The 15,715-nt window shown below is 40.8% G+C and overlaps 1 protein-coding gene and 1 long non-coding RNA gene across 4 annotated transcripts in view; one reads left to right on the top strand and one right to left on the bottom strand.

The window, feature by feature from the left end:
• Nucleotides 1-15,715, bottom strand: part of LOC110674827 (otoferlin-like) — a 485,231-nt gene that overhangs the window by 230,704 nt on the left and 238,812 nt on the right. The gene's annotated exons all lie outside the window — the stretch shown is intronic.
• Nucleotides 8,191-8,908, top strand: LOC110674829. The gene is made up of 2 exons (XR_002499231.1): nucleotides 8,191-8,288; nucleotides 8,357-8,908. It is a non-coding gene; the product is annotated as an uncharacterized LOC110674829 (long non-coding RNA).

Raw genomic sequence — 15,715 nt, 5'->3', positions numbered from 1 at the left:
CCAGATATGTTCCGGACATCACTCCAGATCTGCTTGGATGAGGGACATTTCCCAGCACAGTGGAAAAGACAAAAACTGGTTCTGCTACCGAAACCGGGTAAGCCCCCCGGTGAACCAGGCTCGTTTCGGCCGATATGTTTGCTCGACACACTCGGAAAGCTGTTGGAGAGGATCATCCTCAATAGACTGATGGCGTTCACTGAGGGAGAGCGTGGACTGTCGGAGTGGCAGTTTGGATTCCGGAAAGGAAGGTCAACGGTAGATGCCATCAAAACAGTGATTGACACAGCCGACAAAGCAAGGACAAAAAAACGAAGAGGTAACCGTTACTGTGCTGTCGTGACGATAGATGTGTGAAACGCCTTTAACAGTGCAAGCTGGGAAGCCATTGCTGTGGCGTTACATAAAATGAAGGTTCCGGATTATCCGGGTCTTGAGCTACAGCACTAGCAAAGGACAGAAGACGAGGTCGGTAAATGCGGGAGTTCCACAGGGCTCTATCCTGGGTCTTACGTTGTGGAATGTTATGTACGACGGAGTGCTGACGCTTAGGCTGCCAACAGGCGTCAAAATCGTTGGATTTGCAGACGACATCACGCTGGTGGTCATTGGATTCACTGGAAAGGGTTGAGGTTCTCGCTACAGAAGCAGTGGACGCAGTCGAAAACTGGATGTACGAGAAGAAACTGGTGATAGCCCACCAAAAAACGGAGCTGTTGCTTATCAGCAATCGAAAAGTGGTGCAGAAGGCTGAGATTACAGTGGGAGAACACACCATAGCCTCAAAGCGGGAGCTAAAACACGTGCGAGAAAGCAGCAAGGGCAGTCACGGCGCTGTCCAGGATCATGCCGAATAACTCGGCGATTTGCAGCAGTAAGCGGAGGCTATTGTCTAGCGTGGCTACGTCGATCCTGAGGTACGCTAGCCCGGCGTGGGGAACTGCAATGAAGACGAAGAGGAACCGAGTCAAGCTTAGCAGCACGTATAGGCTGATGGCCATGCGGGTAGCGAGTGCCTACCGAACCATATCTTCGGAGGCAGTATGCGTGATTGCCGGAATGGCCCCTATCGGCTACGTTTTGGAAGAGGATAAGGAGTGCTACGAAGCTAGTAGTACTAGAGGAGCTCGGAAGATTGCCCGAGCCGACACGATGGTGAAATGGCAACGATGAAATGGGATACCGCTGAGAAGGGAAGGTGGACTTATCGCCTTATTCCAAATCTGGCGAAATGGGTGAGCAGATCCCATGGGGAAGTCAACTTCCACTTGACGCAGTTCTTGTCAGGTCACGGCTGCTTCAAGAAATATCTGCACAGGTTCGGCCACGCAGAGTCGCCGCTCTGCGCTGAGTGCCCAGTCGTAGAGGAGTCGCCGGAACACGTCATTTTCGAGTGTCCACGTTTTGCTGCGGAACGTAGCGAAATGACAGCGGTCTGTGGTGATGACGTAACCGTAGACAACGTAGTGGATAGAATGTGTAGCGATGAGGTGATGTGGAACGCGGTGAACATGGCGGTGACGAAAATAATGTCATTGCTTCAGCGGGAGTGGAGGGAGGAACAAGCAAGTGCGCGCGGCGACAACTCGGGTCGGGTATCGTAGCCCGGTCGTATACTGCCCGAGCCGCGCTCAAATGTTGGAGAGCTAAATGGCTCCCGGTCGGTTTCGGGGGATCTTCCTACGTCGGAGTAGGATGGATCCGCCGTCGGGGACCATTCGAGTAGAGCGCGAGATGATGGAGCGCTAAATGGCGCACGCGGCGCGACCGGAGTAGGCTAGATCCACCGCCGGGGACTAGACCGAGTAGAACGCGACGTAGTACTGGTTCTGGGTCGTTGAGGCGCCGGTGAACCGGAAGTCTGTCTCCAACCGGAATCGCCGAACCGACCTCGGCACCCAACCGGTTGGTAGGCTTGATCCACCGTCGGGAACAAGACCGAGTAGATCGTGGAAAAGCACCGGAAATTGGTTGTCAGGGCACACAACAGTAGAGATGGTCGGGTTTCACATTTTTCAAACCCGAACCCGACCCGTACCCGACTTATTTTATTTCTTAAAACCCGGACCCGACCCGAACCCGAGACTGTAATTGAAAAGCAAACCCGGACCCGACCCGAACCCGAAAAATTTCCGCTGTTCAAACCCGAACCCGACCCGAAACCCGAAAAAAATTCTAAGAAAAACCCGAATAGGACCCGAGTTTTAAAAGATTATAAATTCATCGTTTCTGATGCATTGGGAAGCTTTTAGGTTGTTACTCGTTTCACCATTCTCACCAAACCCGACTCAAACCCGACTAAACCCGACTTTTTTCAAGCCCGAACCCGACCCGTACCCGATAATGTTGTAGCCGTCAAACCCGACCCGAACCCGAACCCGAAAAAAATAAAATTTTCAAACCCGAACCCGACCCGAACCCGTCGGGTTCGGGTTCGGGTCGGGTTTCGGGTTTGAAAACCCGAGACCCGACCATCTCTACACAACAGGCCAGTCTTTAGAAGATTTTTTAACTCCTAGATGCATGAAAAAAAAAATCTCTCTAGTCTCTTTAGTCTCCTAAGTCTCTTTAGTCTCTTTAGTCTCTCTAGTCTTTTAGTCTCTTTAGTCTCTTTAGTCTCTTAAGTCTCTTAAGTCTCTTTAGTCTCTTTAGTCTCTTTAGTCTCTTTAGTCTCTTTAGTCTCTCTAGTCTCTTTAGTGTCTTTAGTCTCTTTAGTCTCTTTAGTCTCTTTAGTCTCTTTAGTCTCTTTAGTTTCTTTAGTTTCTCTAGTCTCTTTAGTCTCTTTAGTGTCTCTAGTTTATTTAGTCTCTTAAGTCTCTTTAGTTTCTCTAGTTTATTAAGTCTCTTAAGTTTCTTTAGTCTCCTTAGTCTCTTTAGTCTCTTTAGTCTCTTTAGTCTCTTTAGTCTCTCTAGTCTCTTTAGTCTCTTTAGTCTCTCTAGTCTCTTTAGTCTCTTTAGTCTCTTTAGACTCTTAAGCCTTTCTAGTCTCTCTAGTCTCTCTAGTCTCTTTAGTCTCTTTAGTTTCTTTAGTCTCTTTAGTCTCTTTAGTCTCTTTAGCAGCACCTACTTTGCACGCAAAGACATCCGAAAGCACACCTGGATGCACCCAAATGGCGAGCTCTGCAACCAAATAGACCACGTTTTGGTGGACGGTCGGCATTTCTCGGATGTCATCGATGTGAGGACCTTTAGAGGCCCAAACATCGACTCTGATCACTATCTCGTTGTTAGTAAAATTCGTGCACGGTTGTCTACCGTGGCGAACACAAGAACACAGCGACCGTTGCGTTTCAATATCCAGCGCTTATCAACAGAAGGTGTAGCAGACGAGTACCGCCGGAAGCTTGATGAGCGGATAAGGGGATACAACGTAGGCGAAAACCTCAACAATCTGTGGGAGTCTATCCACGGTGCGATGAGCACAGCAGCGCGAGAGGTGATAGGTACTGCTCAGAGACGACCCAGAAACGGTTGGTTTGATGAGGAGTGCCAGAATGTGACGGATGAGAAGAATGTTGCCAGAAGTCGGATGTTAGTGTCTGGTACCCGGCAGAATAGAGAGCGGTACAAGGAAGCTAGAGCAGCCGAGAAACGAATTCACCGCAGAAAGAAAAGGCAGTATGAAGAAGACATCATTACTGAGGCGCAAAACAGCATCGAACAAAACGATATGCGGAGATTTTACGAAACTGTCAATGGCGTACGGAGAAAAACTGCGCCGTCTCCCGTCATGTGCAATGACCGCGAAGGTAACTTGCTGACAGACAAAATCTTGGTGGCTGCCAGGTGGAAAGAATACTTCGAGCAATTGTTGAATGGAGAGAACACGAGCGCGTCTGAGAACAGATTAACCATCAGCAACGATGGACAAGCTGTGGAGCCCCCGACGCTAGATGAGGTTAGAAGAGCGATTAAGGAGTTGAAGAACTGTAAGGCTGCTGGAAAAGACGAGCTCCCGGCCGAACTTTTCAAGCACGGTAGTGAGCAGCTGTACGAAATACTGCACCGTACTCTGTTAAGGATATGGGAGGAAGAAGAATTGCCTGCTAGCTGGCTGGAGGGCCTCATCTGCCCTCTGTATAAGAAGGGCCACAGATTGGAGTGCGCCAATTACCGAGGAATAACGCTCCTCAATTCGGCGTACAAAATAATGTCGCGTGTTCTGTTCAACAGATTGAGACCGCTGGAGGAGTCCTTCGTCGGCGAATACCAAGCTGGTTTTCGTGAGGGCCGATCAACGACGGATCAAATGTTTACCTTGCGACAAATCCTTGATAAGTTCCGGGAATACAACTTGCAGACTCATCATCTGTTCATTGATTTCAAGGCGGCGTACGATTCAGTAAAGAGAAATGAGTTATGGCAGATAATGGTAGAACACGGTTTTCCGGCGAAACTGATTAGACTGATTCGTGCAACGTTGGATGGATCGAAATCAAGTATGCGGGTTGCGGATGAGACTTCAACCTCCTTCGTAACCTTAGATGGATTGAAGCAAGGAGATGCGCTTTCGAACCTTTTGTTCAACATTGCTCTCGAAGGAGCTATAAGGAGAGCGGGCGTGCAAAGAAGCGGTACCATCGTCACCCGGTCGCATATGCTCCTGGGTTTTGCGGACGATATCGATATAATCGGAATTGATCGTCGAGCCGTAGAAGAGGCATTCGTGCCTTTTCAAAGGGAGACAGCGAGGATTGGACTTACCGTCAACACCAGCAAAACTAAGTACATGATCGCTGGTAGACAGCGTGGTTCCAATCGTGACGTTGGTAGTGAAGTGGTGCTGGGTGGTGAAAAATTTGAAGTAGTGGAAGAATTTGTGTATCTTGGTACTTTAGTGACTTGCGATAATGATGTTACCCGCGAGGTGAAAAGGCGTCTTGCAGCTGCGAATAGGGCTTTTTACGGGCTCCGTAACCAGCTTAAGTCCCGTAGCCTGCAGACGAAAACAAAATTCGCGCTATATAAGACTCTTATCCTTCCGGTTGCTCTATACGGCCATGAATCCTGGACGTTAAAAGAGGTTGACCGGAAAGCGTTTGGAGTTTTTGAGCGTAAAGTGCTGCGAACAATACTCGGCGGTAAACAAGAAAATGGCATCTGGCGGCGTCGCATGAATCATGAGTTGTACCAAGTATATAAAGAAGTGGATATTATCAAGCTCATAAAACATGGCAGGCTGCGTTGGGCTGGTCACGTGGTACGAATGCCGGAAGAACGACAAGCAAAAATAATATTCAGTAGAGAACCCGGACGAGGCCGTCGGCTTCGTGGTAGGCCACGCACACGTTGGCTTTTTGCAGTTGAAGAGGACTTAAGGGCACTTAACGTTCAGGGCGACTGGAAGCGATTGGCTCAGGACCGAGCCCAGTGGAGAAGAATTATCCATTCGGCGTAGATTCAACGTAGCGGATTGTAGCCCATCAAGTATCAAGTAAGTAAGTCTCTTTAGTCTCTTTAGTCTCTTTAGTCTCTTTAGTCTCTTTAGCCTCTTTAGTCTCTCTAGTCTCTCAAGTCTTTTTAGTCTCTTTAGTCTCTTTAGTGTCTCTAATTTATTTAGTCTCTTAAGTCTCTTTAGTCTCTCTAGTCTCTTAAGTCTCTCTAGTCTCTCTAGTCTCTTTAGTCTCTCTAGTCTTTTTAGTCTCTTTAGTCTCTCTAGTCTCTTTAGTCTGTCTAGTCTCTTTGGTTTCTTTAGTCTCTTTAGTTCTTTTTTTTTCAATAAACATTTCCAAGACCACATGCTCACTTAAGTCATGGATTAAATTATTAACCTTCTGCCACCCTAAACCCATTTCGAAGTTTGAGAACAATTCCATTTGAGACGTCAACCCCATAATAAATGTGTCCATCGAGTGCTAAAAGTCACAGAAACGATCGATGATGATGCCGGTTCCGGCGATAAATCGTCAGCAATTAATTTAATTTCACCCACGCCTAATTACTCGGGTCGAACCCCTCTTCGGTTCGGTTCAGATTGAAATTTATCACCTTCGCATTGTGTGATAAAACCCACACATTTATATAGGTTACACATAAATATTTGCCTTGCTCATACAAATGATATGGCACCGGAATCGAATCGAAGCAAACTTGCGTGTGCGTCACCACCGCAACCGATCTCCTCGCCCTCTCCGTGGAAAACTTCCAGCTACAGCTGTTGAGAGGAAATTCATGTGCGCAAACATATGAAAGGCAAGGGTGAATCCCTCAGGTGTGCGATTGTAATCTAAGCAATACAACCCATCAACAACATTGATCCAGGTGTCATCGTAGTCGGCCACGTCATCATCACCATCATCATTCTCGGCTACTTTGTTGTTGCGTTTCAACTGTCATGAATGAGAAGCACAAGAGTCTCTCTTCGTTCGAACACCAGTGCTGCTTCCGTGTCACATCATCAGACGGGCGGTAGTCGAATCGAAGCAACCCTTGGCTGTTTAAATAATCGATGAAAGTGTTAATTACTGATGCGAAGCAATGAATGTCAAAGTGTTGTGCTCGCTGGCTGTCGACGGTTACGGTTAGGTTAGGTACACACTACGAAAAAACTTAAACGACGTAAATTTGATAATATTTACCCTTGAAAATTCGTCATTCATGTGAGATTACTGGAATGTGACTGAAAAAAATCTGTGAAATTAAAGTCATTTTTCTCGCTTTATTATGTCGGGCATATATGACCTAAGTTCACGCGATTTTTTTAAGTGTATATTTGTACGAGTTGTCAGAACGTTGTTTCGTTCCACCGGTGGATGGGTAAATGCAGCCTCCTGACACCGCCCATTCAACCCCATTGGAAAATAACGAGCAAACATCTCTGGTTCCCACTGGGAAGTGGTTCCCACTGACAGCTCAATGTTTGTAAACAAATAACCGTTTAAGGACTAACAATCAATGATGGCGAAATCTTTTTCTCCGATAAATTTCTTTACTTGCATAACAACGGTAATTCGAACAAACAAACGGTTGCAAACTATTGGATTGCAGTACAGAGAGTCAATTTTGGTTGGTGTGATTAGCCAGAAACACATTTTAGTATTGGAGGAAAATTTCCCCAATATGATTAGGCCAATGTACGTTGTTGCTCTTGAGTTTGATGCTGACCACGAAAACATGGCTGTCTAGCACCGGGTTGGGTAAATGTGTTTGACATCGGAAGGATTTTACAAGAGTGTAATAACAGTTATGCCAGCTACGGCGAATCCTTTGTGATCTGAGCTTCATTTGACATTTCAAAACACAGCCATCCTGGACTAAAGAGCACAAGTAGAAGCATTAACCTAAGAATGCTAATGTCGCTGCTGTCCGTGTTACCAACATCTAGTTTGCCACGCGCTGACAGCTTGAGTACCGGTTCTCAAAGTGTCAAATAAATTTTAAAAACATCCACTACAACATGGCATCGACCAAACAATGAAAAGATACAGTTAAAGGTGATAATAAACTAATTCAGTTTTGTGAGAATACCACCATTAGCGTTCTACTACTAATATTTATATTAGAACACAGGATCCAAAATTGGTGGTACATTTTTAACTCTGGACTACCCGCATAGAAAAACACAATTTGCGTAATGTTCCAAACAGTAAGTTACTTCTATCTGATAGGGTTAGTGTATCGCAAACGGTTGCTCTTATGTTGAACAATATGAAACCTCACTCTCGATACAGTAAAAAGCTATTTGAGTACAACTTACCAATTAGTGACAGTTTATTACAGAGTGTGGATATTGTAGAACCATTTGAGTATACAAACCCGTTAGAAATAGTAGCAATATTTAGCAACAATTTCTCAAATGGTCCATTTTTATAAATCCCAAGATACATCCGTAAGCACGCACACATATTTATTTAACTATTTATAACTTGTATTCAACTGTTCGGCAAACAGTTGTACTCATTGGTGTTTGTTAATGACGAAGTCAATGAAATGTATAAATGAACACACTAAAAAAACGTGGTCTCAATACAATGCATTGGATTTTCATATTACTTGACCGAAATATTAAAACAATATTAAAATGTTGTTTCTCTCCATAAAAATGAACAAAATATTTTCGGTAACAAAAAATACTTATTTTTTGTTGAGGTGTGATAAAAATCATTTAAAAATATATTTACTGTGAAACTCACACAACCGTTTGGATATTTTTTAGTGTGTATATATTCGCCTAATCAAAACAAATGAAAAAAAAGGTCCGAAAAATGTGAAAGGAAAATGTTTGTTTAACGTTGAAAGCAGTGCCGCTATTAAAATGGCGAAGTACCCCTCTTTCCAAAACTATGCAGGTAAGATTAGATAAACTTACTGCCTTGTATATAATCAATGTTAACTTAACGATTCCTTCATTTTTCAGTTATCAACAAACGGTTTTCTGCAGATCCGGATGATGACCTCTTCGAATAAACACTGTCCCCCGCTTCGATTACCAGTATTTTCAGTTCGTTGCGGAACAGCTAAGGTATTCCCGGGAAAAGTGGATGCTGTTGAATCAGTCCGGTGGATGTCAAGGATTCAACCGATTCAACGCACAACGGCCTCGAAATGGAAGTGATCATTCCGGTTCCAATACATCACATACTTGACCTGTTCTTTCCGGAGCAGTACATCTGTGTCTGGACATAATAGCAGCAGATATTAAGACAGCGAATTGATCGATCCGGATAACGTGTTTTGGTTTTCGAACTACCTTGTGATCGACTAAACGGAACACAGGACAGAAGAGGACTTCCAATAATATATATTACAATAAGTTGGTACGGAGTATAAGAATGCTTATCAGCATACGAGTCAGTTTAGGAACTGTTTTTGGAAGTACGCAGGTTTTATAAATACAGAACCGAGCACAGATAAAGTATTTAATCCATGAAAAAAGCTTATTCTCTCATATAGACGTCGAGAGAAAAAAGAAGACAATTGTTTCCTCTAATATTAATGTTTGATAATCAGTATTATCAAACAGCAACTATTTTATATTTTAATTTTGAATTTAGGTCCCATTCATATATTTCATAACGCTGAAAGGGATAGATGGGTGTCCTTAAGATGTTATAGCTCATATAAAATTCGAAAAATATTTCTACAAAATGTGCAACGAGGGGGTGGGTGGGTGTCAAAATTGGCTATTCTTGGCGTTATGAAATTTGTTAATGAATCCACCCCCCCCCCCCACCGATTTAGGATACCATTTGAGGCAGAGTATTATGTCATTGTATTATTTCTATTTTGAATAAAATAATTTAATTAGCTTAATTGATAAAAAAATAAACTAGTAACATACGTGTAGTATAAATTTGCTTTAGGTAGTTTCAATCAGACATTTATTTGAGAAATTGGATGAATTGCGCAAGTTGCTTGTAAAGTAATATTTTCTACACGTATTTACTTGTTTTATTGCTTCTTATTAAATCTACAAAAAAATATTCCCTTAAAGTTTAAACAAATCAAGACAGTTTAATAAACGGTTATAATACCATATAACATAATAAGTCTACAGTTTCTCATACGTTAATGATTTTTATTGAAAGTTTATGTTTCAACTGTTTCTCAACCGTTTGCCTTACAATGGATTTGGCGAAAACATGGATAGTATAACTACCTTTTGGCAAATTGTAAATGAAAAATTTTGTTCGAGAAAATCGCCGTTTTTAAATGGTTACATAACTTAACCGCCCATTCCCCACATTGTGATTTGCCGGTTTACTATTTGGAAAACTGTCAAAAACGTTCGCCGTACGGTGGACATATTGTTATTTTTCATGCTAAACAAAATCATTCACATACTGTTGCAAATGGTTTTAGACGTTTGGGAAACAGTACTAATATGGTTCATATTTATACGGGTATTTGGGTGTCCTAGAATATAACAAATTACTGCGAACTTTCCACAATTTGACATTCCGAGTTTTAATAAATATTGGTTTTCATGGCCATCGAGGCCATTTGAACCGTTATATCAGCATTAAAATTTGTTTTCCATTTGATCTCGAGTTTTGCTGGAGTATACACGCAAACAAATTTTGTTGTATAATCTACCGAATCCATAGTAGAATTAAGAACAGCACCAACGATTTTCAACCGACTACAAAATTCTGTTAAGTTTACTATAATCTGGTAAAAATCACTGAGCAGTGTAGTAAATGTGACTATGTCCATAGTAGCCTCGACTACAAAGCATTGTATTTCAATCCGTGACACCCACCGTACAACGCAGTATGGTAAAAAGTACAATGCCAAACTTGTCAAATCTAGAATATTTCTAGTCATAAATACTACAACTCTGGTTAAATAAACAGAATATATTTTCTTGTTGACTATGTTATGGTAGAGTTAACAGATTAATGTAGTCGGTTGAAAATCGTTGGTGCAGTTCTTAATTTTACCATGGATTCAGTAGTTTCTACAATAAAATTCATTTCAGTGTAGGCAAATATTTTCAAAGCTAAACGATCACTCCGACATCTGGTGGCTAGTAGGAGAACCGGCAAAAAAAAAGGTTGGGTTGAGAACTTACCGTGTGCAGCATAGGAAGGACCACACAATTTGCACTTTTTCTCGGAATAGTTGTTTTGTTGACGATCAGAGATCATTGAGAAACAGAATAAACTTTTTTTTCCTTTGATAATGTACAGATCCAGTCAGTGGTCATGTACGATTAGTAGGATAAAATTGGAAAATTGGTGTTTGGCAACATAGGTTATAAACTTCCGGATTCTTTGTTAATGGTTAAATTTATTGTGAAATCACACGAATGGCAAGAATAATGGTACAAAATGAGTATGCCAATGGAAAATAGTTCAATAATCGATTGATTATGAACTAATTTTTGGGTTGAAGAATTGAATTTTGGACGTAAACAAACATTTTCAGTGACATTTCACTCGTTCTTCCCCAGCGACCTCTATGACGGTGGATAATGCGCCACCATTTGCCTATTGAGCAGCAGGGAGTACACATACACATCACCCATGCAAAAAATGAATCGGATCTACGTTGTTTGGGTCTTACTAGCCTTTCAACCTAACAGAATTTAGTAGGGGAACTTACGTATTCTCGGCAGCCTACACGCTAAGAAAATATTATACTAAATGGCTTAAATACCATTCTCAAACCATATTCGGTCTATTCACTCATTGCTATGCATATAAGCTTATGAAGCTTGGCTAGTATAAACAGGTTTTATATTGGTAAATGATTATTCGGGAAATAAACAATTAACGTATAAAGTTCTAAAATCATGTGCTATGAATAAAATTAGCCATTTTTCTTTATTTAAGCGAAGTATGCACTTCAACAAAAAAGTAATCGCCTATCTCGATGCGTGGGAAATTTCTTGCAAGAAATGCTCAAGAAAAGCATTTTTCTTTGATCGCAGTACGCAGTTGAAAAGAAATGTCATTTCAAATGGAGCTCACTGTAGGAAATTTCTTGACCATTTCTTGAGCAGAAATTTTTACTTTTCTTGAGCGGAACAGCATACTTAGCTTTACTTTAAACAAAGGCCAGAAAAACTTAATAATGTAAACTTTGTATATAGCGCAATTATTTTCATATCCTTGGTCCAAATTTCCCGCATTTTCATATAAAATTGGTTTTATTCCGCCCTTGCTGCAAATGAATTTCCCCATGCTCATCTCAGCAGATGTTTGGAGACGTACATCTGTTTTGCAAAGTCACTTTAAACGGTGCGGAGAAACCCGTTGTAGGTTGAAGATCCTTACCGGAAGTTGCGCTTGATAAATGGGGGATCATCCATGAAGTCGTACAGATTCCATCGGTGGTGTTCCTGGATCAGTATTTTGCGTTTGGAGATGGACGAATCATATTCTGGGGAAAAGTCATGTTGCAATATTTAGAATATTACACAGTCGGGAAGTGCTGTTCGGAAAATAAACTTACCAAGTGTGATTTGTTTTCTGTTATTTTTATACAATAAGCAGCAAAAAAGTGAAATGATAAAACTAGACCCGTACAAGAAAGAAACGTTTTACAATGCAGCTGGAAAACGACTGAAAGTGAGCAACGTGCAAATTTTACAAAGTCCTCAGAGCAATATCGGACGATCAATATATATAGCTAATAATATTTCTAAATTATGCATAGGAAAGCTTAAAAAGAATCTGTTTTCTAATCTTTGCAATGAATAAAATGTACAAATGAGTTCAATCGCATATAAAATATATTAATTAGATTTTTTTTTTTCAGTTGAACTTTTAGGAAGGCAATTATTTGATAAATTGACAAATTGTTCTTTTATCGGCAATGCAATTACTATTGTCGGCAACAAAATTGTTCTCTTCGGCAATCCAAAAATGTGCAAAAACTAGGTTATGTATTGGTAACCTTTCGTATTTGTTGACAATGCCTGAAATTGAACTCATTATGTTCTACTCGTTGAAAGGGCCAATGTAGAAAAATACACTGAGAACAGCATTGCAGTTATAAATAGAATAGCTGAGAGTCATATTGAATACACAACGCCACTAAATTTGTGCAGACTAAGGCGCCGTCCAGTAATTACGTAACGCTCTAGGGGGAGGGGGAGTAGGCTCAAATGTTGCGGCTCAAACACAAAATTTACTTCTTCATACAAGGACCGTTGTGGAGGGGGGAATGGTCGAACACGATTCTCTTGATTTGTTCTTATTGCGTATCAATTCTACATGCGGCGATCTGGACTATAGAAATTCATACATTTTGCCTTGAGAAATATGGAACGATTGCAATACGAAAGCTTTATGTATCGTTTTAGCATCACCCCACATCAAGGCGTCGATAGACGGAATCTATGACAAAAGGTCGAAAGACAAAAGGTCGAAAGGACAGAAGGTCGAAATACAAAAGGTCGAAAGGACAAAAGGTCGAAGAACAAAAAAGGGGAGACAAGAGCTCTAAAATCTTTTTTCAAAGAAGGAAAAAATTCCCACCAAGCAAATCATTTTCGACCTTTTGTCCTTTCGACCTTTTGTCCTTCGACCTTTTGTCCATAAACCCGATAGACGAGGGGAGTGCGCACGAGCCTATCGATCACAAGGCTCTTGGTTCGATTCCAGGTAACAGGCTTCAAATTTGTCCCTCTCATTTACCATTATCACGTCTATCTTTTGATACTATGGGTAGTGATAGGGATACTATCACTTCTTGAAAAATGATGAATAGAAGATAGACTATATTATCTCTATCAATTGATAGACGGATGGAGATAATATCAGCATTTTTATCACTGTTGGATCAAGCATATCTTCATCATCTATCTTTGGTGAAAAATATACTATTTGCAAAATTCTATAGCTATCACTATCTATCCTATCATTGATACAAATACTGAAACCAAAATCTTGCGCATAATGGGAAATAGCCAATAAAAATAAATCAAGGTATGTTCTCATGGATATTTTTGGAACGGGCACGACGAGAGAATGACGGCAATCGATGTTCGACGCCATTTTGAAATCCAAGATGGCGGCCTCCGGTTTGGTAAAATCATTGAAAACCCATGCAATATGGGTATTTTCTGTACGGGCACGATGAGGGGCTGACGAAAATTGATGTCCGACGCCATTTTGAAATCCAAGATGGAGGCCTCCGGTTAAGGAAAATCGTTGAAAACCTATGCAATATGGGTATTTTCGGAACGGGTGCGACGAGAAGATGACGGAAATCGATGTCCGACGCTATTTTGAAATCCAAGATGACAGCCTCCGGTTTAGTAAAATCATTGAAACCCATTCAATATAGGTATTTTTGAAACGGTCACGATGAGGGGATGACGGAAATCATGAATCATTCATAAATCATGTTTTTGTTCATGTTATATTGAGTTACGTTATAAAGAGGTAACGTTATATCGAGGTATAGTTTTACTAATCCGGAGGCCGTTATCTTGGATTTCAAAATGGCGTTGAACATCGCTGTTCATCATCCCTTCGTCGTGCTCGTTCCGAAAATACCCATATTGCATGGGTTTTCAACAATTTTCCTTGATCAGATGCCGCCATCTTGAATTTCAAAATGGCGTCGGATATCGATGTTCATCATCTCCTCGTCGTGTCCGTTCCGAAAATACCCATATTGCATGGGTTTTCAACAATTTTCCTTGACCAGATGCCGCCATCTTGGATTTCAAAATGGCGTCGAGCATCGATTTTCGTCATCCCCTCGTCGCGCCCGTTCCGAAAATGCCCATATTGCATGGGTTTTCAATGATTTTACTAATCCGGAGGCCGCCATCTTGGATTTCAAAATGGCGTCGGATATCGATTTTAGTCATATCCTCATCGTGCCCGTTCCGAAAATACCCATATTGCATGGGTTTCCAACAATTCTTACACTCCTGAAGCCGCCACATTGGATTGCTAAATATGGAATTTAGTTAATTTTCTATACCCATTGTCCAACAATTTTCATTCTATTTTTATCAATTGATAAAGATAGTAGTTCATTGTTATTTGAGAGATGTTGTACTGATAGTATCATCATAAGATTTTTTTAGGATAGGGATAGTATCATCTGGCTGAACTGGTAGTATCAGTTGTCTATCAGATAGATGATAGTATCTGAGGCTACCGTGAAATATATTTTTGCAATGAAAATACATATTTTTTTTTTAGCCGAACACATCAAGTCAAATTGCGAAATTTGTTCAAAAATAAATGAGGACTTACGCATTTTTGGCCAAAACTCACCCCCAACGACGGTACGTGCACATTTGTTTTCAATGTTCCACGATTTTTTCTGGTTTATGAATATTGTTCGATCCATTCGGATCAAAATCCAAACCTTTCCAGTAAAATTGATTTGCGTTCCTATTATTCTCAGTGTATGAGAAAATCAGAATGGGCCCTTTGCAAATCAATTCACTTATGACTTGACACAAAAACATCATCCTCTGATTACCTGTAGAACAACAGGAGTGTTGCCAAAATAGTTCAACTATTAAAAGACGTATATTTTATACGTTTCTCTGTAAATTGAAGATCATGCCCTACAATCCACTAATGAGAAAGTATTAAAAGGCTCAATTGTTACCAATGCATGCTTTGTTGGTAAATTCCAATAAATTAATTAGTTGTGTTCTATTTTTTCGGTGAATTTAAATCGTGAATAATAAATACACCGCAATTGAATATGGTTTTCTGGCAACCTAGTCCAGTAATAAAAAAATTGATTGCCGAGGAAATCGAAGTGCATTAATTTCAATTTGTGATTTAAAGCATAAAAATTAAGTATTTTCGAGTACTTTATATACAAATCAAAAGTTCAATAGTGCATAAGTGATCGGTGCGTAGCTTGAGTGAAAAAATTGGCATTGGAGCTGATAATTGGATCTTTTATAGTGGTGAGTTTTTGTAAGCTGTTCTTGTGTTGTTTTATTCAGCAGCTCACGAATGATGATAATTTCATAAGCATTTATTTGATTTAATGATAAAACCCATGTTATATAATGTTTTTGTGAAAGATGTGATTTACATGGAAGGTTATAGTTCAAGGAATATGTTGAGTACATTGAAGTTAACTCTTGTTCCATAGATAAATTTAAACAAGGACAATAAGTTAGTGCTGCCGAAAATACCCTCAGGGTGCCGAAGCCATCATTTACCCTATCATGACTTTTGACCTGCTTCCATTTGTAACCAAATGCTATCCAGCTTTTTACGCTAGCATGCTATAATATTTGAATCCAACCCTTCTGACATTTCTTGCATACACTATAATT

Source organism: Aedes aegypti, chromosome 1 (assembly GCF_002204515.2).
Source record: "Aedes aegypti strain LVP_AGWG chromosome 1, AaegL5.0 Primary Assembly, whole genome shotgun sequence".
NCBI classification, from domain to species: domain Eukaryota; kingdom Metazoa; phylum Arthropoda; class Insecta; order Diptera; family Culicidae; genus Aedes; species Aedes aegypti.
Note: the sequence above shows the minus strand (reverse complement) of the source record. Positions and strands in the feature narration are given on the sequence as shown.